Source organism: Rattus norvegicus, chromosome 19 (assembly GCF_021556685.1).
Source record: "Rattus norvegicus strain SHRSP/BbbUtx chromosome 19, alternate assembly SHRSP_T2T, whole genome shotgun sequence".
Classification (NCBI taxonomy): domain Eukaryota; kingdom Metazoa; phylum Chordata; class Mammalia; order Rodentia; family Muridae; genus Rattus; species Rattus norvegicus.
In genome coordinates, this window is record NC_141552.1 from 22,515,559 (window position 1) to 22,543,521 (window position 27,963).

At 42.4% G+C, this 27,963-nt stretch overlaps 1 protein-coding gene and 1 non-coding gene across 4 annotated transcripts in view; one reads left to right on the top strand and one right to left on the bottom strand.

Annotated features, from left to right (window-relative positions):
- The window catches only part of LOC147999107 (uncharacterized), a 924,037-nt gene that overhangs the window by 547,506 nt on the left and 348,568 nt on the right, over positions 1-27,963 (bottom strand). The gene's annotated exons all lie outside the window — the stretch shown is intronic.
- LOC147999132 (U6 spliceosomal RNA) lies at positions 6,447-6,553 on the top strand. Its single transcript, XR_015644471.1, has one exon. It is a non-coding gene; the product is annotated as a U6 spliceosomal RNA (small nuclear RNA).

Below are 27,963 nucleotides of genomic sequence, written 5' to 3' on the forward strand. Positions count from 1 at the left end.
GCCCAGAGTGGCTGTAGGATCCTAATGCTCCTGCCTCACAGTGACTAGAATTCCAATCCACCCTCAAGAGCAGTTGATTCATCGCTAGATCAGACTAAGGACATGTGAGGCCCCAGGGTGCTAGGATTACAAGGGTCCTAGTAAGTTTCTCCAGCCTAAATTACAACCTGAGTCGGTGCTGCTATTTGGCAATCTGCCTGATGCCCAGTGACATCACACCTTGGAACTCTTTGTCAAAAATAAGCTGTTATGGGAATGAAGTAGCCACACAATAAACACTGGTCTGGACACTCCTAGGTCAAGAATCCCCTGTTGGAAATGCCTTGGACCGCAAAATTTTAAATTCTAGATCCTTCTGGGTTTTAGAAGATTTATAAATACAAAAAAAGAAAGATGGGCATAGTAATTTAAGCCTGTGATCCCAGTCATGGGAAACTGAGTCAGAGTGATGGAAGACTGTAAGTTCCAGGCCAACCTGTGTTTCAAGAAAAAAAAAAAGGCATGGTGAAGGTTCCACTCAAGTGGAAACCAAAAGGGTTTCACATGGGGCTGCCATCCACTGGTCACTACATCCACTCTCATCACCACAGCCAAAGGCAGACACTGGGGAACATTTCCCACTGTCTCTCTTTGGGATGCAATCCACCCCATGATTCTATGTGAGGAATCCCCCAAAGGTTGCATCCTGTGAGGGACCTAGAAAGTTCCAGGATTGGGAGAATTTAGGAGTTTATAATTAGGGATGATCTACAGCTGTGGCAAAGCCTTTTCCCAGCACATGGCAGCACTAGGTTTGCCCCCAACAGTAAAAATAAAATCCCCCAAAATAATTCAAACAAAATGTCATGAAGCCTGCGCCCTGAACAGTCTCCTCAAAAGTGCCAGGAACCTGGGTCCACATTTAGGACCCAGCACGACCTGTGTGACCCATGAGAAGGGATCTAATATGGGAATTAGTACAGTATGACTTATCCTTGTGGATACCTTTGGTGACAATAACCACCTGACCCCTGAAAACCCATCTACCTGGGGGGCTCAGCACTCATGTCACCCAAAAAGCCCAGATCCTAGGGCCAGCATGGGCAGGTGGTGAAGAAAGTTTGTCTCTTGTGAACATCAGTTGCTGCTCCTGACTTGACTCTATCCTCAGGAGACAATGTCACTCCAGAAAGTGTGGGTGTCAACGGCTCTTCCCAGGCCAAGGCTGGAATACTGCTTAAGTTCCACAATGCACAGCAGTGCTCACTCTAGAGCTAAATCTTCTACAGCTGAAAGGGGTGGGTGCTCTGCTGGCCACGGCCGTTCCCTGCAGTATTTAGTGCACTCAGAGTGGTGCTTCAGATGTGAGGGACTTCTTGAGGCTACTCCCATGGAGAATGGCAGATTCATCAGAACGGGGCACAGGGTGAGTTCAGAGCACAGCTGGGAGGAATTTAGGGATGCCAAGCCATGACTAAGACCAGATCCTGGGCTGACAGGCACTTGTGCTGGAGAACTGGCATCCAAAGTGTGACTGCCTGAATTCCTCTTAGACCAAAAGCCCTGGATCTGAGCTACTTTGGTGCGTGCTCCTAAGTGGGGTCCCAGACACAGCTCAGAATTGGGGCTGTGCATGGACTTTGGTGCTGGCAGCAGGTGGCTTAGCCATAAAGTGCCGAGCTTTCCCATCTGTGCCCACTCAAACTCCTCTGTTTCATTTTAGGTGTGTTTGGTATAGTTTTGAGACAGGGTATCTTGTAGCAGCCCAACTCGCTTTGAGCAACAATGTAACATAAAAATAACCTTGAATTCAAGATCCTCCAACCCCTCTGTCCCAAGTCCTGGAATTAAGACCTCCAGCTGTGACCATTTTACTGTAGCATAGGATCCATCTGTATTAGAGTGAGCTTTGGAAATACTGGAGCTCCGACTGTTCCTTAGAATTCAGGTTTCCTTAATTCTTAGCAGGAGTTTTGTGATGATGCTGATGAGAGAGTCAGGAGTTACACTGGGAGAGGTAACAGTCCTGGCAGCCCTGAGTGCTCAGTGAAAGTCAAGACAGAAGCCTGCTGATTAGCACCTGAGTGAAAGTGGGAGGATTCAGAGTTCAAGAACAGACTCAGTTACATACCTAAGACCATATTGCAACATTTTTGTTTCATTTTTGGCTTGTTTTCTTTGAGACAAGGTGTTAATTTATAGCCCTGGCTGTCCTGGAACTCACAATGCCTCTACCTCCCAAAGGATGGAATTAAAGGCATGTGCCAACATGCACTGCCACTAAATAATTTTTAATTAAACATGCTGGCACAATCCAGTAATCCCAGTGCTTAAGAGGCCGAGGCAGGCAGATATCTGGTTTCCTGACAAGTCTGATCTACAGAGAGCCTGTCAGAATAGCCAGGGCCAAACAGAGAAACCCTGTCTCAAAAAATAAACAACAAAATGAATTTGTTTTAAAGAAGAGAGGAACGATTTAACAGAATTAGAGGCAGAGAAACAAAAGGTAATGGGCAGTGCAGAGTCTAGCTTCTGAGATGAAACTGGACACCCTGGGGTTAGGGTGGGGATTCTCATCTTGGACTGGGAGACAGAGGGTGGCTTCAGGGATGGAAGGCTCAGTCAGTCATTAGTCAGGATTCTCAATCAAGAGGGTGTTGTAAGATCCAAAATGTGTGAGCAGTTTTCTGCATGAGACTAGAAGAACCCGCCTACCTATACAAAACAGCCAATGAAGAGTAATCACAAGCATACATCTGGAGGTCCACAAGAGGTTAACGTCCACCTTAGTGTGGATTATTCAGAGCACAGGTGGAGAGGAGTAGAAGAGCTGATGGTGGCTGAGGCAGGAGAGGAGTTCGGGTGTGAATTTGAGCCAGGAAAGGAGCTTGTAGGTCGGGCAGAGCAATGAGAGGTCTAACAGCATAGCTGTTGAGATCCTTCAGATTAATTTGTCTTAAGAGCCTCATGCCATAGCCAAGGACAGGAGTAGATCTGACTATTGGGTGGCTGGGCTCACATAGCCCAAGAAGTTTGGCCTTGCATCTGTGAGATTCCAAGTCTCTCCCTTTAGACACAGCCATGGAGAAGGTGTAGCAGTGAAGGTGCAGATGGCTTTGCAATGCTTGGCTTATGGTGTTGAGTACTTCATGCTCCACAGAGCTAGGACATGTACTAGAAGCCAGGGAGGCTGAGCATGAGGAAGACAGGTCTCTGGGAGAGAGAAATGATAACCAAAGTCACTAAGAACTTCCTGAATCACAGTGTCTGTTAACCATATATTTTATTTACTTATTTTTATGGGCCTGAGTGTTTCACCTAATAAATGCTTGTGCACCATGTGGTATGTGTGGTGCCCGTGAAGTCCAGACTGATTCCCTAGAATTGCAATTACAGGTTAATAGGAGCCACCATGTGGACACTGGGAACTGAACCTTGGTCTTCTGCTCTTAGCCACTAAACCAACTATCTGTTCAGCACCACCCCCCAATTGTATAGTCATTAAGGTTTAACCATTTGGCCTTCAGTATTTGAATTAATACAGATGTGACAAGAGTTATAGTTAACATGGTGGTTCAGGTATAGACAGGCAGGCATCTCATTGTATACAAAATATGAATCCTTCCTTCCTTCCTTCCTTCCTTCCTTCCTTCCTTCCTTTCTTTCTTTCACTTCTTTCTTCCTTCCTTCCTAACTTTCTTTCTTTCTTTCCTTCTTTCTTTCTTTCTTTCTTTCTTTCTTTTTTTCTTTCTTTCTTTCTTTCTCTTTTTGTTTTACTCTTGGAGACAGTGTTGATTTTTGTGTAGCTGACCTGGAATTAGCTCTGTAGAGGAAGCTGCCTTGAATTCAGAAATCTGTCTGCCTCTGCCTCCCAAGTGTTAGGATCAAAGGCCTGTGCCACCACCACCACACATCCTTCTGTTTAAAGGAAAAATGTAGTCTTACAGGGCAGCATGAATTTAGCCCCGGTATAGACATTTTCCTAGGCCTCAGGAGCTGTAGAGTTCATGAAGGATTTGCTGCCTTCCCCTTTAGCCTGGCTAACTATGAGAGCTACACACCCATGGGTGTTTGCTTCACAAGAGTCTGGAGGATGAGGGTCACAGGCTGAGGTAACTGTGTAGAGCAAAGGATGCTTGGTGAAGGTCAAGTGGGTAAAATGCTGAAATGCTGAGAGAAGAGGCCTATGGTAGGCACCTCCTACACCTGAGACTTCCAACCCCAAAAAGCAGGGGGTAGAGAGTGAGGATGCAGAGTGCACACAGGTCAGGAAAAGGCCATGTTCCTGAAGCCTCCATGTGTGGTGGACAGGCTCTAGGGCACCATGAGGGACATCAGGAGCTTCTGCACTTTGTAGAATTACAGGGATCCATGTTACCTCACATGCCCATGATTTGCCCCCTACTGCAGGGAGAAGCCAACACCAGAAGCCTCCAGCTCCCAGCCCTGCTTTTGCCATGTAGGTTTACCCAGAACAGCTTGGAAGTCCCTGGACCTGGAGTCTCAGGTGGTTGTGAGCCACCTGACCCTGGTGCTGGAGACTGAACTCAAGTCTTCTGCAAGAGCAGCAAAGACCCGTGCGCTGCCTGGCCCATCCAGGGCTGTGAAATGGTGTTTATTTTCATCTGAACAAGCCCAACAACAGTTTAGGTCCCTAGAAGCCACATGAACCTGGATGCAGTAGAGTCTGTCATCCAGCCCTTCCCACAGGGAGACAGGAGCCTAAAGTGGACAGTCTCTAGGATTAGGGGAAGGGCTAGCCTAGCATACACAGCCATGGACGAGAGGTAGAAGGTGAGGACCTGTGCTCAGGTTGTCCCTGACCTTTACACAGGCACATGAGTACCTGTACTCACAGAAACGCCATACAGACATAGGTGAGAAAAGAAATAAAAACAAACAATATTGAAAATACAATATACTGGGGCTGGAGGGATGGCTCAGTGGTTAAGACCACTGACTGCTCTTCCAGAGGATCTGAGTTCAATCCCCAGCAACCACACTGTGTCTCATAACCATTTCTAATCTCATCTTCTACCCTCTACTGTTGTGTCTGAAAACAGGGACAGTGTACTCACTCAGATGGACAAAATAAATAGTTTTTGTTTTAATCCTTTTCTAAAAAAAGAAACCCATCTGTGACACATGATCATTGTGTGATTCCAAATGTCCCTAAGTCAGTACAGTCCTATTGCTACATGGTCTACCAGTTGTGTCAGCCTTGGTAGTAGAATGGCACAGTTGAAAAGATGCTGGTCACAGTGACCAGGCAGCCTAGAAATCTCACCATGAGCAGAGAAGGCTGTGCTGTGTCCTAGTCCTCTACCCCACACTGCCACCTCATCCCTACGAACAGAGCAAAAAGAACAGATGAGGAATCTTCCAGGTTTCTTTCCTCTTTGATTTCTTTATTAACCTAGCCCCTGTGCTACATGTAACCTTGTCACATCCTCTGTCCCATCCCTAAGCCCTCATACCTGTCAGATAAGACCGGGATCTTGCTTTGGGGGGAAGCTCTGGTCCCTCTCTGTCCTAACAGGCTCTGAGCCATCACTGAAAGAGAGTCCTCTGAGGATTGAGGGACGTCCATAGCCAGTGCTCTGACTTCCAGGAAGGTTTGAGGAAGGTGGTCCTCTTCTTGTGGTGCCTCTAGTAGGAGCAGCCCACACTTGGGCCCAGCTCCCACTGTCAGAAAAAGGCGGGTGGCTCTGGTCTTTGCACAGCTCCAGTGGAATGAACAGTGCATCTCTCCTCTCTCTCTTGGAGGAAGTCTCAGCCTCTGGTGCAGGTGATGTTCCCAAGGCAAAGGAAAGGGAAGTGCAGAGTGAGGACTCCCAGGATCCTTTAAAACCTTGTCTGCATTGTCTTCATTAATTTTTATGTTTAATTTTTATTCCATGTGTATTGATCTCATTGTAGGGGTGTGCATTCCAAAGCATGAGTGTTGAAGGTAGAGGAAAAAGCATGGGAGTCACTTTATCCTACCGTGTGGGGTCCCAGGCTCTGAACCGGGTTGTTGAGCTTGGCTACAAAGAGCTTTCATACTGAATTTCCTGCTGGCTCTGATTTCAGTGAGAACGTCTCATAGAGCCCAGATTGGTCAGTAAACTACTGATCATCCTGCCTCAAGTATTGCCATCTAGTTCATGAAAGGGTTGAGTTATTGACACGAGGAACTGGGGATGGGCAGAGGTGCATGACTGAGGCTATCTCGGCTCAGTGGCATGCCTTTGGGGACTGATAGTTTTCATCACTGATATGTCATTTGACTGCAGTGCTCCTCTGGAGAGAAGGAGTCTCTTTTGCCAGGGCATCAGGCTCTCCAGACAGGCCTGGAAGGTGGAGGTCTAGAGGCAAGGCCTGCATTCCTCTTCAGAAGCTGCATTTACCACTCTGGACAGTGCTGTAGAACAGGGTCACATATCCAGTTCTACCCTGAGACCTGCTGATAAAGAATGTCTATCCTGGTGCTCGCTACAGCAGCACATATACTAAAATTGGAACGATACAGAGAAGATTAGCATGGCCCCTGCGCAAGGATGACACGCAAATTCGTGAAGCGTTCCATATTTTTAGAAATAATTGACTCAACTGTCAAAGATAATGCAAAGCAGAAAAAGCTACTGGTCCAAAACATACAGGAAATCCAGGACTCAATGAGAAGATCAAACCTAAGGATAATAGGTATAGAAGAGAGTGAAGACTCCCAGCTCAAAGGACCAGTAAATATCTTCAACAAAATCATAGAAGAAAACTTCCCTAACCTAAAAAAAGAGATACCCATAGGCATACAAGAAGCCTACAGAACTCCAAATAGATTGGACCAGAAAAGAAACACCTCCCGTCACATAATAGTCAAAACACCAAACGCACAAAATAAAGAAAGAATATTAAAAGCAGTAAGGGAAAAATGTCAAGTAACATATAAAGGCAGACCTATCAGAATCACACCAGACTTCTCGCCAGAAACTATGAAGGCCAGAAGATCCTGGACTGATGTCATACAGACCCTAAGAGAACACAAATGCCAGCCCAGGTTACTGTATCCTGCAAAACTCTCAATTAACATAGATGGAGAAACCAAGATATTCCATGACAAAACCAAATTTACACAATATCTTTCTACAAACCCAGCACTACAAAGGATAATAAATGGTAAAGCCCAACATAAGGAGGCAAGCTATACCCTAGAAGAAGCAAGAAACTAATCGTCTTGGCAACAAACAAAGAGAATGAAAGCACACAAACATAACCTCACATCCAAATATGAATATAACGGGAAGCAATAATCACTATTCCTTAATATCTCTCAACATCAATGGCCTCAACTCCCCAATAAAAAGACATAGATTAACAAACTGGATACGCAACGAGGACCCTGCATTCTGCTGCCTACAGGAAACACACCTCAGAGACAAAGACAGACATTACCTCAGAGTGAAAGGCTGGAAAACAATTTTCCAAGCAAATGGTCAGAAGAAGCAAGCTGGAGTAGCCATTCTAATATCAAATAAAATAAATTTTCAATTAAAAGTCATCAAAAAAGATAAGGAAGGACACTTCATATTCATCAAAGGAAAAATCCACCAAGATGAACTCTCAATCCTAAATATCTATGCCCCAAATACAAGGGTACCTGCATATGTAAAACAAACCTTACTAAAGCTCAAAACACACATTGCACCTCACACAATAATAGTGGGAGATTTCAACACCCCACTCTCACCAATGGACAGATCATGGAAACAGTAATTAAACAGAGATGTAGACAGACTAAGAGAAGTCATGAGCCAAATGGACTTAACGGATATTTATAGAACATTCTATCCTAAAGGAAAAGGATATACCTTCTTCTCAGCTCCTCATGGTACTTTCTCCAAAATTGACCATATAATTGGTCAAAAAATGGGCCTCAACAGGTACAGAAAGATAGAAATAATCCCATGCGTGCTATCGGACCACCACGGCCTAAAACTGGTCTTCAATAACAATCAAGGAAGAATGCCCACATATACTTGGAAATTGAACAATGCTCTACTCAATGATAACCTGGTCAAGAAAGAAATAAAGAAAGAAATTAAAAACTTTTTAGAATTTAATGAAAATGAAGGTACAACATACCCAAACTTATGGGACACAATGAAAGCTGTGCTAAGAGGAAAACTCATAGCGCTGAGTGCCTGCAGAAAGAAACAGGAAAGAGCATATGTCAGCAGCTTGACAGCACACCTAAAAGCTCTAGAACAAAAAGAAGCAAATACACCCAGGAGGAGTTGAAGGCAGGAAATAATCAAACTCAGAGCGGAAATCAACCAAGTAGAAACAAAAAGGACCATAGAAAGAATCAACAGAACCAAAAGTTGGTTCTTTGAGAAAATCAACAAGATAGATAAAACCTTAGCCAGACTAACGAGAGAACACAGAGAATGCGTCCAAATTAACAAAATCAGAAATGAAAAGGGAGACATAACAACAGATTCAGAGGAAATTCAAAAAATCATTAGATCTTACTATAAAAACCTATATTCAACAAAACTTGAAAATCTTCAGGAAATGGACAATTTCCTAGACAGATACTTGAGATCCTGTCTAAAACCAGCACAGAAACCCACCCTGCATTCAAAGCATCATCCACCAATTCTCGATTATCTACCATTCTCTCCCTACCAGTCGTTCAGTTTGGAATGGTAGAAAAAAAAAAACTGGGACTGATCTTTCTATTCTAAGTACCTTGATCTCTCTTTCCTTAGGTTCACCTTAAGAGTGCATACAAATGGATATCATCATCTGAACATCGTAGTATTATCTACTCTGTATATGTAGCATAATACTGTGCCTATGACAATCTCAAGCTTCCTTGAGTGTTGTTGCCCCATCAAGAAGTGTGATGTACTGAGGCCAATCCCCAGGGATCCTTTCAAGGGATTAGAAGGAAGCCATCAGAGATACTCCACATCATGGATCCCAACAAACAAACTAACAAAAAACAAAAAAACCTGACATTGAACTGTGTGGTGCTGGTCACATACCCTGTTATATTCTGTATGTTACGAGGTTTGTTAATCTTAACAAGTTCCCCAACTATGAGCTTCACATAGGACCCATTAGATTCAAGGAAAATAGGAACAACTATGTGTAAAATGACCCGAGTCAGGGCCCATAGACAGCAGCATTTCCAGCACTTGTGCTTTAGCCCATGTGGATTTTGCAATGAGCTGTGCCTAGCAATGTCCAGTACACAGTTGTGAGCTGTTGCTCTGGTTGAACTGTATTGGTGTGTGCATTCAATGAACTACACTATTTAAATGAATTCAGTGTTCCTGTGGTCTGAGTCCAGACCTCTTGACACCAAATCTTCCCTTCAGCAACACTTAGGAAAAGAAGCTAAGGTTAGGAAAGGTGACATCTTGTCATAAATTATGTGACAAGAGGGATGTCGAAATGATCCCTTGTGTTAAGAATCAAGGTGTCCTCTGTAATATTCAGGTCTATACTGGCCCTGTGCATCAGCTTCAAGGACCCATTTCTGATTTTCTTTGGGGTTCCCGTGATGATGCACTCAGACATGATTGGAAAGAACCAAAACGGTGGTCAGACTTGATTTATAAAATGCAGGCAACATTGCAAACTTATGTTGCAGGATATTTGATTCATATTATCAGCCCCAAGATAGTGTTATTTACTTTAAAAAATTACCTCTGGCAGTTCAGTTCAGCACTAGCACCGATATTTTACCCTAGAGCTTTTTTTGGTTGTTTGTTTGTTTTTTGTTTTTGTTTTTGGATGAACAAGTACTTTCTTATTTTGTGGCCCAGCCCTAGCTCTTACTCCTTTGCACAGTCACAGAGAGACCTCAAACATATACTCAGCCAAAGGCAGGGGAATGTAGAAAAGAGCCTAAGGCAATACCACATAATGACATTGAAAGTGGGTGGCCAAAAGGTGTTATAAAATTCACCTCACTTCAGTGAGTGATGACATACCAACCTGGTGGCCTAAGATTCTGGAATATTAATCAGAATCCTTTCGTCATATTAGATCTTAATAGAAACAAGGAAGCAGTCCTTTCCTGAAGTATATATTCATCATACGTAAAGAAGATATTACATCCATATACAACTCAGAATAGAATTATCCCCCAAGACCGGAAAGATCTGGCAACATGAATATTAGAAGCTTCTCCTGTGTTACAGTGGTAAGCACAGAAGAAAGAGGAAGATAGGGCTGAAAACAAAAGCATCAGGCCAGAGCACTGTTTCTCAGGATGAGTTGCCAGGTGAAGGTAAGTAAACCTTACTAAGTTTAATACAGTATTACATACACTGTTGTAAGTAACTGGAGCCGAGGCTATCCACAAAGGTTTGCCTGTCTGTGGAATCTGATACCCTAACTCAGGTGTCTTCCCTGGCCTCAGTGGGAGAAGGTGCACCAGGCCTACAAAAACTTGATGTGTCTTGGTGGATGCACACTCTGAGGGATATTCCTCTACTCTCTCAGAGGAGATGGTGTGAGGACATTGGGGAGGAACTGTGGGAGAGAAGTAACAAGAGAAAGGACAGCAATTGGGATGCAAAGTGAATATAAGCCTGTCAGTCACTGCTCTATTGCTGTGAAGACACCTTAACTAAGGTAACTAATAAAAGAATCAGGGTGTGCCCTTTTCTCCAGGTAGATATGTAGCAGAGGACTAGCTTATCTGGGATCACTGGGACGGGAGACCCTTGTTTCTGAGGAAGCTTCATGAACCATGATATTGGAACTTAGGCCTCTGAGGCGGGAGTGAATTGGTGGGTGGAGGAGAAATCTCATAGGGAGAGAGTGTGGGGGACAGAAGAGGGGGCCATGTAGAGGAACATGGAGTGGGAGATAAATTGGAAATGTAGATAAAATAATGAAAGAAAACTAAAAAACATCAGACTATGAGTATCATTCTAATTCAAGCCTCAAATAATAAAAACATAAATGCGAGAGTCGCCTGGTCCTGTTCATGTCATCCTGAATCTTAAAATCTTTTTTCCTCCAAATTCCGTGCCACATGAGGTGCACTGACCTGTCAGCTGCCTGCTTGGATGACAACTGCAGCAGCTTCCCTATGCACTTGCTTTGTAGGAGCTCGAAATCTATTGAGCTCCCTTTTCCAAGTTGGAACTTTAATTGGTAAGAGTCTTGCCTTGAGGACACCTTCCACATCTCTACAGTACAGAGGCAGGAGGCTTATCGTTAATAACATTCATCTCCTTAACTATGTCACCCTCCTCTTCAGCACATGACTTTGCTGTGACACTAAACTTCTTAGTGATCTTTTCCACTCTAAGCTGCACATGGTTTTCATGTGTTTGCCCTGTGTGTTGTTCCTTCTCCTGCAGTCTTGAGGAACAGTGACCAAAAGTAACCAAACCACAGGCTCAAAGCCATGTTAATACTGTATTGGGTACTATTTTCACAGAGCTGCCTGAGATGTAAATGGGACATGGAGAATTCGAACATAGTTTGAATCTTAGGCCTTTCACTGGGCAGTCCCTCATCTTCTCTAAAATTTAACCCTATTCTTCTACCATTGAGACCCACCTGCTGCTTAGCTCTTTACCCCTCTGCCGTGGTCTGTTCCATATCTCTTCCTGCCCATGACTATTCTGAATCTCCTGCTTCAGCTTGCCTCTGCCTATGTCCCTCTCTATGCCCGGAAGTTCTGCCCACATACTTCCTGACGCAGCTCTTGGCCATCAGATCTTTATTACATCCAATTGGCAGTGAGACAACACCTGATACATCTTTTAGCTTGTGTTGAGCTGGTGAGAAGGACAAACATCCACAAAATAGCAAAGCTGATGATGGGACATAGAAATGACAAGAGAAATCCTGCCAGCACTTAGCTGACTGCCAGTACAGAACTAACAATTGAAAGTTGACACACCTTAGTACAAAGGGAGGTCACCTCAGCATTTCCCCTTTTACTCCAAGAAATACCTTTAATTTAACATTAATAAGCTAGATAAAATAAGAAAACTTATGAGATGCATCACGTAAGAATTACTGTCACAATATTCTGTCCATTCGTATTTTGCAAAATTGGAGAAGGTACTTCATTATCTAAATTATATTAGTCTAAAATTTTGTACCTAAATCATTTTCTATCACTTTTTAAGCTTTGTATCCCTTATCTATCATAACTTGCATTTATTAACCATAATAAGTCTTCTGAGACCAAATGTACTTTCATTAATTCCAAACAATTTAAGCGTTTATGTCTTTCATCCTTAAAATTTGACACATTTTTTGCGTACAAATTTTCTTTTTCTTTTTCTTTATTCAGCTTCCACACGAAGATTATTTTTGCTCTGATTTAGAGCAGGATGCAAGGGTGGAGTGCAGACCTGAGGGGAGGGCAGATGAATGGAGTTGAGCTGCAGGATGTGAGGTTCACAGAGAATAAATAATAAGTTAAAAAAATTAAGAAATAAGCACAGTGGGGATGAAGCTGTGAATGCTTGGCGTGGGGAGGTTTGGCAGTGGACTGGGCATTTTAGGGGTGGGGTGGGATTTACGTGGGTTCTGGAGTAGTAAGGATGGTGTCTGTTCTTGTCTTTTGGGGAAACTCCTCAGTCTTCTCCCATCCCTCCTCTGCTTCTACCCCCACCTCCAACCGCCATAACTGCCTCCTACCACAGCAGCGGCTTCTGGGCATCGGCCTCTTTCTGCTCAAGCTCTTCTACGTGCTCGGGGGTGGTACAAGCTTTTAAAAGTCCCAGGCAGTGGGCAGACCACGCACACTCTCCTGGCATCCCCATCCTCTCTCAGGACTTATGGTGCCAGAGCGGTTATCGCAGGAGTTTTGATACTGCTGTGGACTGTCCATAGAGCCCTGCTTTCTGAGCCTCCCATGTCCACCCTGTTCCTGTCCAGGTTCCTGGCTGTCACATTTCTGCACGATGGTGAACAAGTTTGTTTTTCTGATTCTCATAACAAGAAAAGGTTAAGACTAAACTATCTAATCTTCAACCCCATCCAAGATCTGAGGAGGAGAAATGTTGCCTGAATAAAAGGAAATTCAGAGCAAACAGCTTCCAAATCTAAAGAAATGACAGAAATTGTTGGCTACCCTGGGAGTCAGTCAGCAAATATTCCTGTGTCACTGTGGCATCCACCTTCAACTCACTAGGCCAGGAGCTCTGACAACAATCCTTTGAAGCAGGTCACTTGAAGGACTCTCCTATTTTTTTTTCCAAAAAGTGGGACACAGACTTCCCCATGATCAACTTCTGCACAGTCTGGACAGCTTTCTGGCAGCAGTAGAGGTAAGTAGGTAGTATTTCACCCAATGGTTCTTTAGAGCCCATCATCTTTTTCAGAATAGATTGGGGACACTACCAGGAGTTGAGGTCTCTCCCACTGTGAAAAGCCTTTAACTATTAGGACATCTGAAATGGCAGATTCTTCAGATCTCTAAAGGATTTGAGAACCACCTTGGTATGTAATGTCTATCTCAGTGGACAAATGTGGCTTTTTTTCCCAAGGGATTTACTTCCTACTTAAATTTAAAAACATACACAGGAAGATAAATCAAGCTTATTTCTGTACCTAACTAAAGCAGTACCTAACATGACTGGAAGACTGATTATTTATAGTTGGAAAGTACTAGCTTGAATTCCTTAATTATCCACGGCAGTGTGCAGTAGTAATTTTATAAAATTAGAATTTTACACCACATTGTGAATAAGTTGCATATACTTATGTCTTAAAAATGAATTGAATCATTTATGCAAGTACAATTTTAAATTCTATCATCATTCAAAAATCCATGCCATCCTAAAATATTTGAGACTTGGTATTGCTTTCTAGTATAAAGAGAGATACAGTGATCTATGATTTTGTCATTTTAGTCCCTTCTCCTGATTTCCCACAACATTAGACAGAGAATTGAGGAGAGAAAGAGAAAGGAAGAAAGACATCCCTGATTCGAATCTGCTTTACTGTTTCCTCCCTGACCATGGCCAGTAAGAACTTGCAACCAATCCCCTAACTGACAATAATCATCTACAGCCCACGGCAGACAAATAACCACCCACCCACCCTTCCTCCTGAGAATGAGGGGGTCATGTTCCTTTAAGTTGCTTCCCAATGTGTGTGGGGTGACAACATGTTTTGGGACCTTTCAGCAATTGGGATATTTTCCAAATCCTGGGAGATCTTGCAGTTTCCTATGTGTCCAGACCCTGAATGTGGAGGGATTAACTGAAGTCCTGGCTACATTAACAATGGAAAATACAAACACACATTCCTACCATTTGAGGAAGGTCACCGGATATCTACCCCTTGAAGTTTGCTCAAAACAATTAGTCAATTAGCTTTTTATTTATCTTCAGGTCACTTCTTAGTAAACAGACAGAAAAGAGACAGATTGTTTGCCAAAATTATATTAATTGCTTCTAAGCCAGTCACCAATAGAGTTCCTGCCATCCTTTGAAGTTTCATCAGAGAGGCTCTATTTTGCACAGACTCACAATACTTATGTCTCCCATGTGGCAAACTAAAAGAACTGTTAAGATCTCCTTAAATAATTCAACAGTTTTCCCAATCCAAAGTCTCCCACCCTCCTCCAAAAAATCAAGAGATTCCTCACAAACATCTCCACTCACTTCGGTACCAGTTTATATATCAGTCACATTTCTGTTACTGCAGAAAAATACTATGACCAAGAACAACTCAAGGAATACAGTTCTTCACATTGTGGTAACCAACCCCAACTACCAAATTATTTCATTGCTAAGTCATAAATGTAAGGTGACTACTGTTTTGAATTGTAATGTAAATAGCATGTATAAAGTATGTCTCATATGTGGTTGTTCCCTGAAGGGGTTGCAACCCACAGGTTGAAAACTGCACTTGTGTGTGGTGGTGGGAGGGGGGGTTGTGAGTTTTTTGTTTTGTTTGTTTGTTTTCCTTTTTCTCAAAACCCAAATGCTGATAAGAACATAGGCCAATATCAGGCTCTTCAATTTTATTCCATTAGGCACTGTGTCTGCTCTCATGATATTAACATGCTGGTTTTTCTTTTTTACTATTCCCCAAAATGAAGGTGAAATCATTAAAGGTGATGCCTCCCGCAGTGCTTTACTGTCTTATTAGTTAGCAGTGTCTGACTGCCCTGCTCAGTTGTGCTTTCATGTGAGTTCTGAGATTTTTTTTTTCATTCCTATGAAGATCTGTATTGGGATTATAATGGGATGGATTTAAACCAGTAGATGACTCTGGTAGGATTTGATATAATAATATAAATCATACTGATACATGAAAATGAGAGGCCTCTTCATTTTCTGGTTTCTTCAGTTTTTTTATTTTTCCTAATGATTTCATTTTAACAAGTCTTTACTTCCTTAGATATTACAAGATGTTTATTCTGAATGGGTTTGTTTTCTTGGCTTCTTTCGTCATATTAATTGTTGGTATACAGGAGTTCTATTGATTTTACTGTGATTTTAGTGAATGTGTCCATGAGCCATAGGAGTTTGCCAGTGGTTTCGTAGTGGTCTTTATATATGGATCATATCGCCTGCAAATGAGAATGCTCTGACTGCTTTCTTTCATATTAACATGCCTTTCCATCTCTCTCTTGTCATATTGTTTGGATAAGACTTCACATACTAGTTGAATTAGATGAAAAGAATGAACATCTGTGACTTATTCCTGATTTTAGTGGAAATCCATTATGATTTCCTCCAGTTAGGATGCTGTTGGCCTTGCATATCGCCTTTATAATGTTAAGGTATGTCTTCTCCATATCCCAGATTCTCCAGGACTTTTGCATTAATCACTGTGGGATTTTGCCAAAGAGATTGTCTGCCTCTACTGCAGTGATCATGTGTTTCCTGTTCTTGGTTTTCTGTGGTGGATTGTTTATTCATTTGTATGTGTTGAAACATTCTTGCACCTCTGCAGTCAAGCCAGCTTGATCTCGGTACCTGACACTTTTGGTAAATGTCTGAATTTTATTTTTCAGGATATTATTGAGAAATTTTTCACTTAACTGTTCCTTCCAATCTTAGTTTCTTTTCTATGCTGTGAAGAGACACCATGAGCAAGGGAACTTGTAGAAGAAAGAGTTTATTTCAGCTTACAGTTTCAAGGATCATGAGTCTATGAATATTATGCTGGGGTACACGGCAGCAGGTAGGACACCATGTTTCTAGAGAACTGGCTGAGAGCTTACATCTTATGTGCAAGTCGGAGACAGAGAAAGTGTTAACTATAGATGGTGTTGAATTTGGAAACCTCAAAGCCCAATCCCATACACTCCTCCAACAAATCCGTATCTTATAATTCTTCCCGAATATTTCCACTAACCAGCAACAAACATTCATATATGTGAGTTTATGGGGGCCATTATCATTCAGATCACCATATTCCACTCCCAATTCCCCATAGGTTCTTAAACATATCATCATAAAAATACATTAGCTCAGCTTCCAAAACCCCTGTAGTCTTTCGGTCTCTAAACAGTTTATCCACAGTGCTTTTCGACACTCCAGGAAATCCCTTAATTATTCCCCTATGAAATCAAAAGGCAAATTGCATACATCCAATGTGTAATGCCAAAAATATGTTATCATTGCAAAGGGAAATTGGGAATGTGGTGAGCCAGTTCAAGGCATTAACCCAACAGGGCACACTCCACATTCTCTACTTCTGATGCATGACAAAGGGATTAGATGGGTCCACTGCTCTGGCTTTGCTGACTGCAACATAATTCCTAAAACTATGTTGTATCGCATAGATCTGTGGTGGTTGTGTTTTCATTGTCACTCATTTCTAGGAATTTTAATTTTTCCTTATGTGTTTCTCCCTTGGCCCTTTCAGTAGTGTGTTGTTTGTGTTGCTGACCTTCCACGAGAGTGTGTACTGACTGCACTTTCTATTGTGTGATACCAGTTTGATTCCTTTGTGCTTAGATAGAATGCGTGACACTACTTCTGCTTTCTTATCTTTCCTGAGGGCTGTTCTGTGTCCTAATCCGTGGTCAATTTTGGAGATAGATCCACAGGCTGATAGAAAATATATGTATAGTTCAGTGTAGTTTGTTAGGTCCATTTGACTGATGATGTCACTGAATTCTGCTCCTCCTCTTTTGTTTATTTGCATGTGATCTGCCAAGTGGTCAGAATAGACTATTAAAAACAATCACAACCACTATTATAGCTAATGGGTAATTTCAGATCTATCTGATAATTATATATTTAAATTTGTGACTGCTGTGTTTAATATGCATATATTTAGATTGTAGTATCTTTTGGTAATTGCATAGTATGAAATGAATGTCCTTACATCTTCTGGACAGGATTGGTTTGAAATCTATTCTGTCAGCTGCATAGAGAAACTGCATAGAATTGCTATAGGGACCTGTGTCTTAGGTCTGTTTCCCTAGTGTATCCTCTACATCTCTCATGATGGTGATCCTGTTTCTGGCTAAATGTATGTCTGTTTACTGGGGAATTGAGTTTAGTGACATGCAAATATTATTTAAACCTATGTATTTAATTTTGTTAATTTTTGAGGGTTTTATTGGCTTCTTTTGATTGACTGTTCTAGTTTTGTTAAATTATTTCCTGTTTCCTCTGGTATTTTATCCTTCTCTTCAAACTAAAGTATTCCTTTTAGGATCCTCTATAGAGCTCCTTACTGGTTATACATATTTTGTAAATTTATTCATCATATGCCTTAATCAGCACAGTAGCTGGGCAGCTGCCTGCCCTCCATGGTATCAGATCTACTTTCCAAACAATAACGCTCAACTCTTACTGACTGTGTAGCATCTTGACTGCTCTTTGTTCCCCTTGGACAGCCCTCAGGACCAGGCTCTCCTCTCCCTTAACCATGGCTGCTGTCCTCTTCCTCTCTCCTCTCCATCACACATGTTCTTCCTTTATTCTCTGGCAGCTTCTTCCTCCTTCTTCCCTCCTCATGATCCTCTCTAGCAAAGCCCTCAAAGCTCACCTCCCCCATCTCTCTGCTGTGCAGCTGTTGGCTGGTGGCTTCTTTATAAACACAGTTAACTGGGGGCAGGGTCAGGTTTTTTTTGGATTAACCAGTTTTGAGTTCTCCAAATTAGCAGTAAAATACAAGCAGAAGTAGGCCAATCCACCACAAGGATTTCTTTTGCTTTGTTTTGTTTTAATTTTTCTTTTACCTATTACTTTATTTTATTTTTGGCTATTTTTTAATCATTTGTTTTTTTATTTATGTATATTTCAAATGTTGTCCCACTTTCCACACTCCCCTCATCATATCTTACATCCCATTTCTGCTCAGCTTTGCCTATGTGACAGTGCTCCCCCACCCACACATATCCATTCCCACCTCACACCTCTAGGACCTCCTTTTGGTGGGCAACAGGCCTCAGGGTAGTCAATGGCCTCCCACCCCATGATGCCACTTAAGTCAGTCCTCTTCTACACAGTTACCTAGAACCATAGACCCATCCTTGCATATACTTTGGCTGGCAGTTTGGTCCCTAGGAGCTGTGGGACTGGTGACAGAGGATCTGGTTAGATATTAAAGACAAATGGTTGCTGCTTTCTCCTCTTTTTCTGGTTATAGGTGAAATCATGTTTGTTTGCTTCCCTTTTTTGAAATTATTGAGTTGATTAATTTCTTGGTTTTTCTTGTGTATAGTTTAGCTCATTTTCTTGGGGTTTTCCTCATATTATCCTCTGTTGTGCTCTCTTAAAGAAAAATATTGTTTAAATTTGGTTTTGTTGTGAAATATCTTGGTTTCTCTATTTATGGTGATTGAGAATTATGCTGGGTATAGGAGTCTGGGTCTGCATTCCATCTGCCCAAATTTTTCTGGCTTTTGGAGTCTCTGTTGAGAAGTCTGGTGTAATTCAGATAGGTCTGAATTTATTTATTACTGGTTATTTATACCCTACCCCTTTTAAAGTTCTTTCTTTGATCTGTGTATTTAGTTTTTTAATTATTATGTGAATGGCAGAGTTTTTTCTGGTACAGTTCATTTAGCCTTCTGTAGGCCTCTTGTACAGTTATGGCATTTTCTTCCTTACCTTATGGAAGTTTTCTGCTATAATTTATTGAAGATGTTTACTGGACCTATGAACTGGAAATCTTAATTCTGTTCTATATCTATTATCCTTAGATTTGGACTTTTAATTGTGTCCTGAAATTCATGGATGTTTTGGATTCAATAAACCATACATGTTTATCTGAGATGGGTGTTTTGTGTTTTGTGGGGTGCCCTCCTTGATGCCAACTCTTCCATTTAGTAGCAGGTTGGATAATGAGACATGGTTAGGAATGGTGACCTCTTGACATAAACTATATGAAAACAGGGAGGTTAATTTTATGTGTGTCAAGTATCAGTAGTCTCCTGGGTGGTTTTGGTTCCCAGTTGGCCATGTGCAACAGTTTCAAAAGCCCAGGATTGATGTTCCTTGGGTTTCCTATGATGATGCACTCAGATATGACAAATATCAACAGAATCCTCGTCAAAGAACTTAATTTATATAATAGACCGAAAATTACTAATTATGTTACAAAATATTTGATCACACTGTGATCTCCAAGAATGTATTATTTACTGATAAACTATTGTGTGGTATAGCATCGCCATGGCACAGACATATAACACGAGGGTTGGTTGTTTGATGTAAACATGGACTTTACTTTGGTAAGGCTAACCTACCACACACCTTTATTGCAAAGTTAAAACTGCACTTAGGTTCAGAGATGGTCAAGGAAGGACTTGAAAGGAAATGAAGATAACTAAACCAATGGAAAGACTTTGAGTTGAAGGATTTTTAGAAAGTGTGCAGAGGGAAGAAGAATGCTCTTCTGGGAGGTCAGTGAATTAGGAAGGACAGTTGGGAGTTGACTTCTGTATCTGGCTCCTGAAACTTCATTGGTAAAAATTAATGTCTGGAATTTTGTATTGTAAAACAACACATTGGCTCTGCAGCTTTTGGCAAGGGCCATGGACAGAGAGATCACACCAGCTGGGGACAATCTGAAAAGAAGTCAGGTTTTCTTAAGTCACCTGAGAAGTCCTCAAGGAGAGAGGAATGAATGGGTAGCACCATAAGAGAAGGCTTTAGGATCTCGGATAGTGCTACTCTAGATGCCTTGAAAATAGAAGCAGAAAATGAAAAACTAAATGACTTCACAGGAATTAGCTCAATTCTGAGTATGATTATTTCATATTGGTAATTTATACTTGATTCTTTTTTTAAAAAATTAAAAAAAGAGCCTTCTGTTTTAATGCGAGGCTGTCTTAGAATCACAAAATGCTTACAACACCTACATCTAACAGTATCGGGCTAGAGATTCTACTCTTAAATGCATCACCATCGACAGCTTCCATTTAACCAGCAGGTGTCCATGCCAGGCAGACACTGAGCAGGTTGTATGTTCTGTTAATCTCCACAACAACCCAATTCAGCAGAAACACGTCCATTTTACAGGTGAAGAAACCACAGCTCAAAGCAAATGAGTATCAGGGTCCCCTCAGTCTCACTGTCTGTCACTCAGACCCACATCCTTCTCTGTAAAGGGAAGCCATGGGCCTGATGTGGGCTGTGCAAGCTAACTCTGCTGAGATGATCAATGCTATTCTTGACCCTGGGAGAATTTAAGACAAGGTGACCCACAGACTCCTGGGATAGATTCTGCCTCTGGGTTCTAGGGTGGGACACAGTATCACTTGCATGGGTCTCTACTCATCTGAGGAGTCTGCTCCCATGTGTCAGCTTCTATGGCAGTGGTTCTCAACAGTCCTACTGCTGCAACCCTTTAATACAGCTCTTCATACTGTGATGATCCCCTCCATAAAATCATTCCATTGCTACTTCATAACTAATATTGCTACTCTTATATGTCATAGCATGCTAAGTATCTGATATGCAAGGTATCTGACATACACTCTCCTAGAAGGGGTCACGACACACAGGTTGAGCAACATTACTCAATAAACTTTTTCTTTTTCTTTTATAAAGAGAGGCCTTCATCTCAGAAGGACCTGGACCAGATGCCCTGTAGTAGTGACAAGTTTTAGCAGGCCCAAGGCTGCTTGCCTTAATGACACAGACATTCCTGGCTAAAGGCACAATCTGAAATCACTGTCCCCAGGATATTTCTTACCTCACCCCCCCCCCATTACAATATCTGTCTCCTTGGACATATCTGTCCAGGAAGCCAGTCCCTGTAGTCTCTGATACAGACAGAATGCTAAAGGCAAGAATGCTTTCCCTCTGTTGGCCTACCGTCACTTCTACAGAAGTAAGTTCAAATCCCCGAGTGTAAATGTGTGTCTTTAACATAGTGTGTGAAACTTGAAATCTCATCTGTTTGCATTGGCAAAAACCTACTCTCACTTCAGATTAACAGCTGACCAACAATTATTTTCAGGAGACCACAGAGGCTGGCCAGGCCTGCAGAGTCAGATCCCCTCCCTGCCTGGGATGATCCCACCCAGGTTGGACTTCAGCTTCACTTATCAGCTGATATCAGAAAAATGTTATCTTAAGATTCCGCAGTCCACGGTCTGGACAAAAGTTGTTAAATGACTAGTATGGGAGTTTTCTCCAGCTTAAAATCATTCTGGTCTCTTCTCTCCCCTGGACTGCCCTCTGTTCTCTCAGGTCTGTTGGTCCTGGAAAGACCTGGGTTCAACTCAAGGCCTGGGTTGTGGAGGAGGACTTTTTGTTGTGGAAATGAGCATGGATCAAGGATGTAGTCCTACTCTGACTGGGCAATTAAGCTGCAGAAAATCTTCTCCAATCACAGAACTAGGTCATGTGGGAGCCTACACTGTTTAAAAGGGAGAGCTGGTTGCTTTCTCCTGGAAGAAGCACTTGGGGGTTGACTGTCACTTCTGAACCTTCTGTTCTAAGTCACTTCTCAGAAGGGGCACTTTGCTCTGACTTCTCCATGGGACTCACACAGCACTGGGGCCAGAGGATCCTCTGGTGTTGCAGCTCTGAGCTGGGAGAAGGAGCTAGCACACTGACATGGAGAAGCCTGTTTTCACAGCTGATCTAGATCTGAGGAACAGGTGCTTTTAAAGAAGCATGTGAAAGTATCTCCTGCAGGGGAGCTCACAATGCAGGGAAAGTCACACAGGACAGGGAAAAGTGGCTTCCCAACTTCCACTGGGCAAGAACCAGGGAGGGTATTGGATGGATGATCAGAGAGTTTGAGAAAGGCCTGCATCTCCCTGAATGTCCTCCCTCAATCATAAGTCCCCCCACTGCCCCAGGGGCACACCTGAGGCTCAGCAAAGACTGCCACCTACTGGGGTCCCTCAAACTAAGCAGTGAGGGTAGAACTGTGCAAAACACATCTGGGGATGGGGAGACATAAGTGTCAGCTGGGCCTGTCCTCACTGCCTTTAGACTCTAATGGCAGGGCCGGTGCAGGGAATGGCTACTCCAGATCTCAAATGTCTTGGGCTGAAGAAGTAGGAGATGTCAGGGTCAGGGGCCGGGGCCGGGGCCAGGGCTGGGGACAGGTCAGGGTCAGGGTCAGGGTCAGGGTCAGGCAGAGTCAGGCAGAAAAAATTCAAGTCCCTGCCAGCAGACTGATAGGCTATGGGCATGAAGAAGTGCTGTGGTAGAGAGTGCCCTTGTTCTCTCTGGTTCGGCAAGTAACCAAGGTGGGATGGGAAAAGTTGGGGAACTCACAGACCCTTGTCCTCCAGCCTCAACTGCCAGTGCTTGGCTAGCAAGAAGCCAAAGAGACTCCAGGGATCCCCTGATTTCCGGATATCATTTTCCTCACGGTGTCCAGGTTGAAGGCTGTGCTCAGCAATGCCACAAGGCCACTGGACAAGTAGAGCAAGCACAACTGGACTAAGAGCACCCTGGGCTCACACTGGGACCCAGGTCAAATGGCCACAGAGGGGCACCAGGCAGCCTGGCTCCAGCCCCTAGCCCATGTGCTCCCAGACCACAGCAGTTCTGCTAGTCCCTCCTGCCATGAGCGACACCACCTGGCAGGCTTGCACTCTCTGTCAGGAGCTTTCCCACAAACACAGCTAGCAGCCACTTAATGACCCTCTTTATTCTTGTTAACCATAATGGCTAGTTATGAAGTCTCATTGGGAAAGTGTATTGATAAGATGAAAGCCTTAGGAGAAAACTAGAAAGACATAAAAATAAGTAAGATGCTGGAGGATGATCCTGACCCACACTGAGCAGTGGGAACACCAGAGCCCTGTAGGGATGCCTGACAACCTAACACATTGAGCACGCACAGCTCAGTAAGTTCCCTGTGAACACACATCTCCTGAGATCTCTCTATTTAATTGTATGTGATCCTGTCCACCTAACACAGCACCTCATGTGGAATAACAAAAGCCACCTGCAGGAGCTGTGGTGATGACTCACAGGGTAGAGCATCGGCTGTTCTCTCAGAGGAACCACGTTGTCCCTAACAATAATATACAACGGGGAATGGGATTCCTTCCTTTGGACTATGAGGGAAATTCACCCAGGACAGGCCACAGACAGACTGTAGAAAAAAAGACCCATTGACATAAATGATAAAACTAAGTCTAATCTACATCAATAAAAACACAGCATACTTCTGGTCAAGGACAAGAGCATCTGTCAAAACCTGTTTCCCAGCATGACATTGAAGGTCATAATCTCTGGGGTAAATATCGATGCTGTATTGCAAGAAAAGCTGAAGCACATGGTTCTCCATTAGGATGACTTCTGTATTCAATTGTGAATGTTGTCAATTTTCTGCAGCAATTTTTCTGTATATTACTCAATATGTGGTGCATAGGGTCAATAATTGCTGGGGACAACATAGATGACAGGGACTCCCAGCAGCAGGCCAGGATGGAGACATCTCAGTAGCCCACAGCAGCTCTTTGTAAAGACTGGTTGTTCCCATTTCTCCTACCCTTAGCCCTGGACAATGGCTGTATAGATTTCATTTCTGTGTGGCTGCCTTTCAGATGACCTTGGTGTGCACAATTATTCTATTATATCTGACTTTCCTACTTCCTTCTCCTTCTGCTCTGGTGAATTCTGTGAAACTAGATGTTGCTTGATGTTATGATTCTTAAACAATTGGAAATTGAGACATAGGAGCAGAGCACAGCACAGCCCCGATGGCCCAGGTGCATGCTATGTGTTCTTGTTTTGGAAACAATGTAATAACTGCACAATAGATTCCAGATTAATGCTTGACTTGCAAAGAAACTTTAAAGTAATTATCAGAAAATGAATTAGAGCCAGCATTAGGACCCTAAGAAAGGAAAAAGTTATTGCATTAGGAATTAAGTTTTATATAACATTTGAGAGTGGTTCCTGGATAAGAAAGTATAGAATATATAAAATTATATACTAGTCAAAATACGGGGACTCGTACAAGAGTCTTTGTGTGCAAGGAAGAGAAAGCTAGCGGAACCACTGAGTTAAGGGTTAACTTGATACTTTCTGGTCACCGCCTGGCATCTTTGCTTATGTCATTTATCATTAGAGCTTCCCAGGAAAATGCAAGTAGCTGACTTCGGAGCTTTGAGCTCTGAAGTATAATAAGTTAAAAGTTAAAGTTTAAATAATAATAAGTTTACAATTATTATTATTTTGGCCACAGGCCTGGGAATAGGGGAAGCTTGAAACTTTGGCCAACAATTGTAATTCTTATTTCTTTGTGGGATGTGGTTATTCTTTTGAATTTGATTTGGCAATGATTATACAATGTCTTTTTTCTACCTACTTTTGGATTATTAATAAAAGACTGAAGCAAGAGAAAGGCTGGAGAGGATGAGAAGAGAGAATGTGACGAGTGTATGAAGATTGTGTGTGTGAGTGAAAGGAGAGTGCATGTGGTGTGTGTGAAATATGTGTGAGGTGTGTATGAAGAGTGTGTGTGAGAATGAAAGGGTAATAAAACAAAGGTGTACATGAGTGTGGGAGTTCGAGAAAAGAAAACCACAATAGAAAAAGCAGAGTGCACAAGAGAATGCAGTCTGTGCAGCCCCAAGCTGAGAGAGAGAGAGAAAGAGAGAGAGAGAGAGAGAGAGAGAGAGAGAGAGAGAGAGAGAGAGTTCAAGCCTTGAAATTGCCTGTCAGTTTGTACCCACAGAGTAGTCTGTATATTTATTAAGCACCTTCCAGATATCCCTGCCTTCAGTTGAGAACCCGGATCCTGTGTCAAGGCTAGACCCCGGCAGTAAGTTGCACCCAACTCGTGGGACTCAGAATTGGAAGAATTGTGTAAGCCCCAAACCCCTTTCCTGATGTTTTTGATCTGGAAAGGACCATATGTGAGAGCCACGGTCCCCTCGGCCAAAGAGGAGTGCTGAGAAAGAATAGGTATGAAGTGATAGTGTGATAGTTTTATAGTTTTATTATGGGCAAACTGAATCCAGTGAGGGATCTATGTATGAAAAGATTCTTCATAAGGTATTGCTTAAAAAGAGAATTCACTTTGAAAAACAGTAGCTCTCTGATTGTCTTCTCTTCATTTGTTCTGTGAGCTTTTGGTTACCTGATAAAGGGACCTTGGATGAGGCAGCATGGGAAAGCATAGGAAAGGATATAAAAACCTGGATTCTGGAACATAAGGATGAGGAAGACGAAGGACAGGTTCCAGAGAAAGCGCTTATGTTCTGGTTTGTGGTGAAACAGGCACTTTCCCAGGCTGAGATAACAGACCTGCCCAGCTCATCAGCAGGGTCTGTTTGTAGTACAAACAGTGCTGTGAAGGAAGGAGTGCCTCTACTGTCCAAACAAACCGATAAGAAACAAACTGCTAAGTCATCAAAACCACCGCCTTCACAGTGTATTGTAGATTTACTAGAGACTTCCTCAGACCCTGAGGAGGACGAGGAGGGAGAGCATTTAGATCCTGGAGATGAATCTGAGAGAGGATGAGGCAGCTAAATATCATAATCCTGACTGGGCCCTCTTACGCCTAAGAAAAGGAGTAAGAAAAGAAGCCCCCCTCAGTCCCGTATTCTGCAAGCAGTGTAGAAGGCCAGGGAACAAGGAGAACATTTGATGCTATTTCTAACAGTAAGCATGGAGATCCAGAAATGGGAACTCATCTCCTTTAAACTTGTTAAGGAATGAAAAGAAAATACTTCTAAATATGGCCCTACTTCACCTTATGTCCTCTCCCTTGTGGAAAATCTGGTAGGCATTTATTTGGCTCACTCCTGCAGACTGATTTATCCTGGCCAGGTCCTGTCTCACAGAGGGACAATTTCTCTTATTTAAAGCTAATTATGAGGATGAGGTTAGACTTCTTTTAGGTGGAAAAGTATCTCTGGGGTAATTGACTTAACTGGGGATAAGACAGTCTGGGCCACTGATCAAAGTGTCTAGGTGGATCTGTGGTTCCTTTGTCAAGAAAAGATCCAGGCAGCTACTCACCTTGTACAAGAACAACTGGATAACGGTCATATTTAACCCTCCACCAGGCCTTGGAATACACCTATCTTTGTGATTAAGAAAAAATCTGGCAAATGGAGATTGTTACAAGATGTAAGGAAGGGGAATGCAGCCATGGAGGCTAAGGGGCTCTGCAACCAGGACTGCCCTCTCCCACAGAGATTCCCGAAGGATGCTCTGCGTGTGTTATAGATTGCAAGATGTTTCTTTACTATCCCTTTGCATCCAGATGACAGGAAGCCTTTGCCTTTAGTTTACCCTCAACAAATTTACAAAGGCCTTACCAGAGGTTTCAATGGAAAGTGCTCCCACAGGGAATGAAAAATAGTCCCACTTTGTGTCAAACATTTGTGGATATGGCTTTGTCTCCCACTTGTCAACAGTTTCCTGAGTTGTTGATTTTTCATTCTATGGATGATATTTTGATTGCTCATTCTTCCCTGACTTTGCTGAATCAAGCTTTGGATAACCTTATACAAAGTGTGCGTAAGTATGGGTTAATAGTGGCTCCTGAAAATTTTCAAAAGGATCCCCCATACAATTATTTGGGGAGAATTCTTTATTCTGATCCTATTTCACATGCAGTCTTAAGATTTAGGATGGATAAGTTGAAAACCTTAAATGATTTCCAAAAACTGCTAGGAGAAATCAACTGGATTAGACCTTATGTAAAATTTTCCATTGGCCAATTAAAGCCACTTTTTGATATTTTAAAGAGAGATCATTGTCCCAAATCTCTCTGAGTGTTAACTCAAGAGGGACAAAAGGCTCTGCAGGTGTTTGAGGAGGCCATCCAGGCACAACTCACTGTCAGAATTGATTTATATGAGGCCTGTGAATGTGTTATCCTGCATACTTCCCTAACACCCACCGGGGTTATCTGGCAAGAACAAGGACCTTTAGAATGGATCCATTTGCCTGCTCCCTCCCCACGTTTTGATTCCTTATTATGATTTAGTAGCTCAGCTCATTATGCAGGGTAGAGAAGGATTAGGGGATATTGGGTAAAGATTTTGAATTGATTAGAATACCCTGCACCAACACTCAGGTTGAGTGGTTGCTAAATTTTTCTGGTTCCTTTGCATTAGCTTTTGTCTCCTTTAAGGGGCAAGTGTTATATCATCTTCCAAAAAATCCTCTGTTACATTTTCTGAATTGACAACAAGTTATATTTCCTTCTGCCTTCTCTATGGAGCCTTTAGATCAAGGAAAAATATTCTTTACCAATGGTTCTTCAAATGGAAAAGCCATTCGTTATTGTTTCTGAAACTGACACCAGGACCTCCTTTACCTCAGCTCAAAAGACAGAGTTATATGCAGTTATTGAAGTTTTTTCTCATTATTCCTCGATTCATTTTAACCTCTATCCTGACTCTCAAAATGTGTATAGACTCTTCCCTGTTATTGAGATAGCTGTGATCAACACAGACAAAACAACAATTAATACCTTATTACAAAAATTATAACAATTGGTGCGTCAACACTTGATTCCTTATTTTGTGGGACATACTCGGGCTCACAATAGTCTTCCTGGACCTTTAGTCACAGGAAACTCATATGCAAATTTATT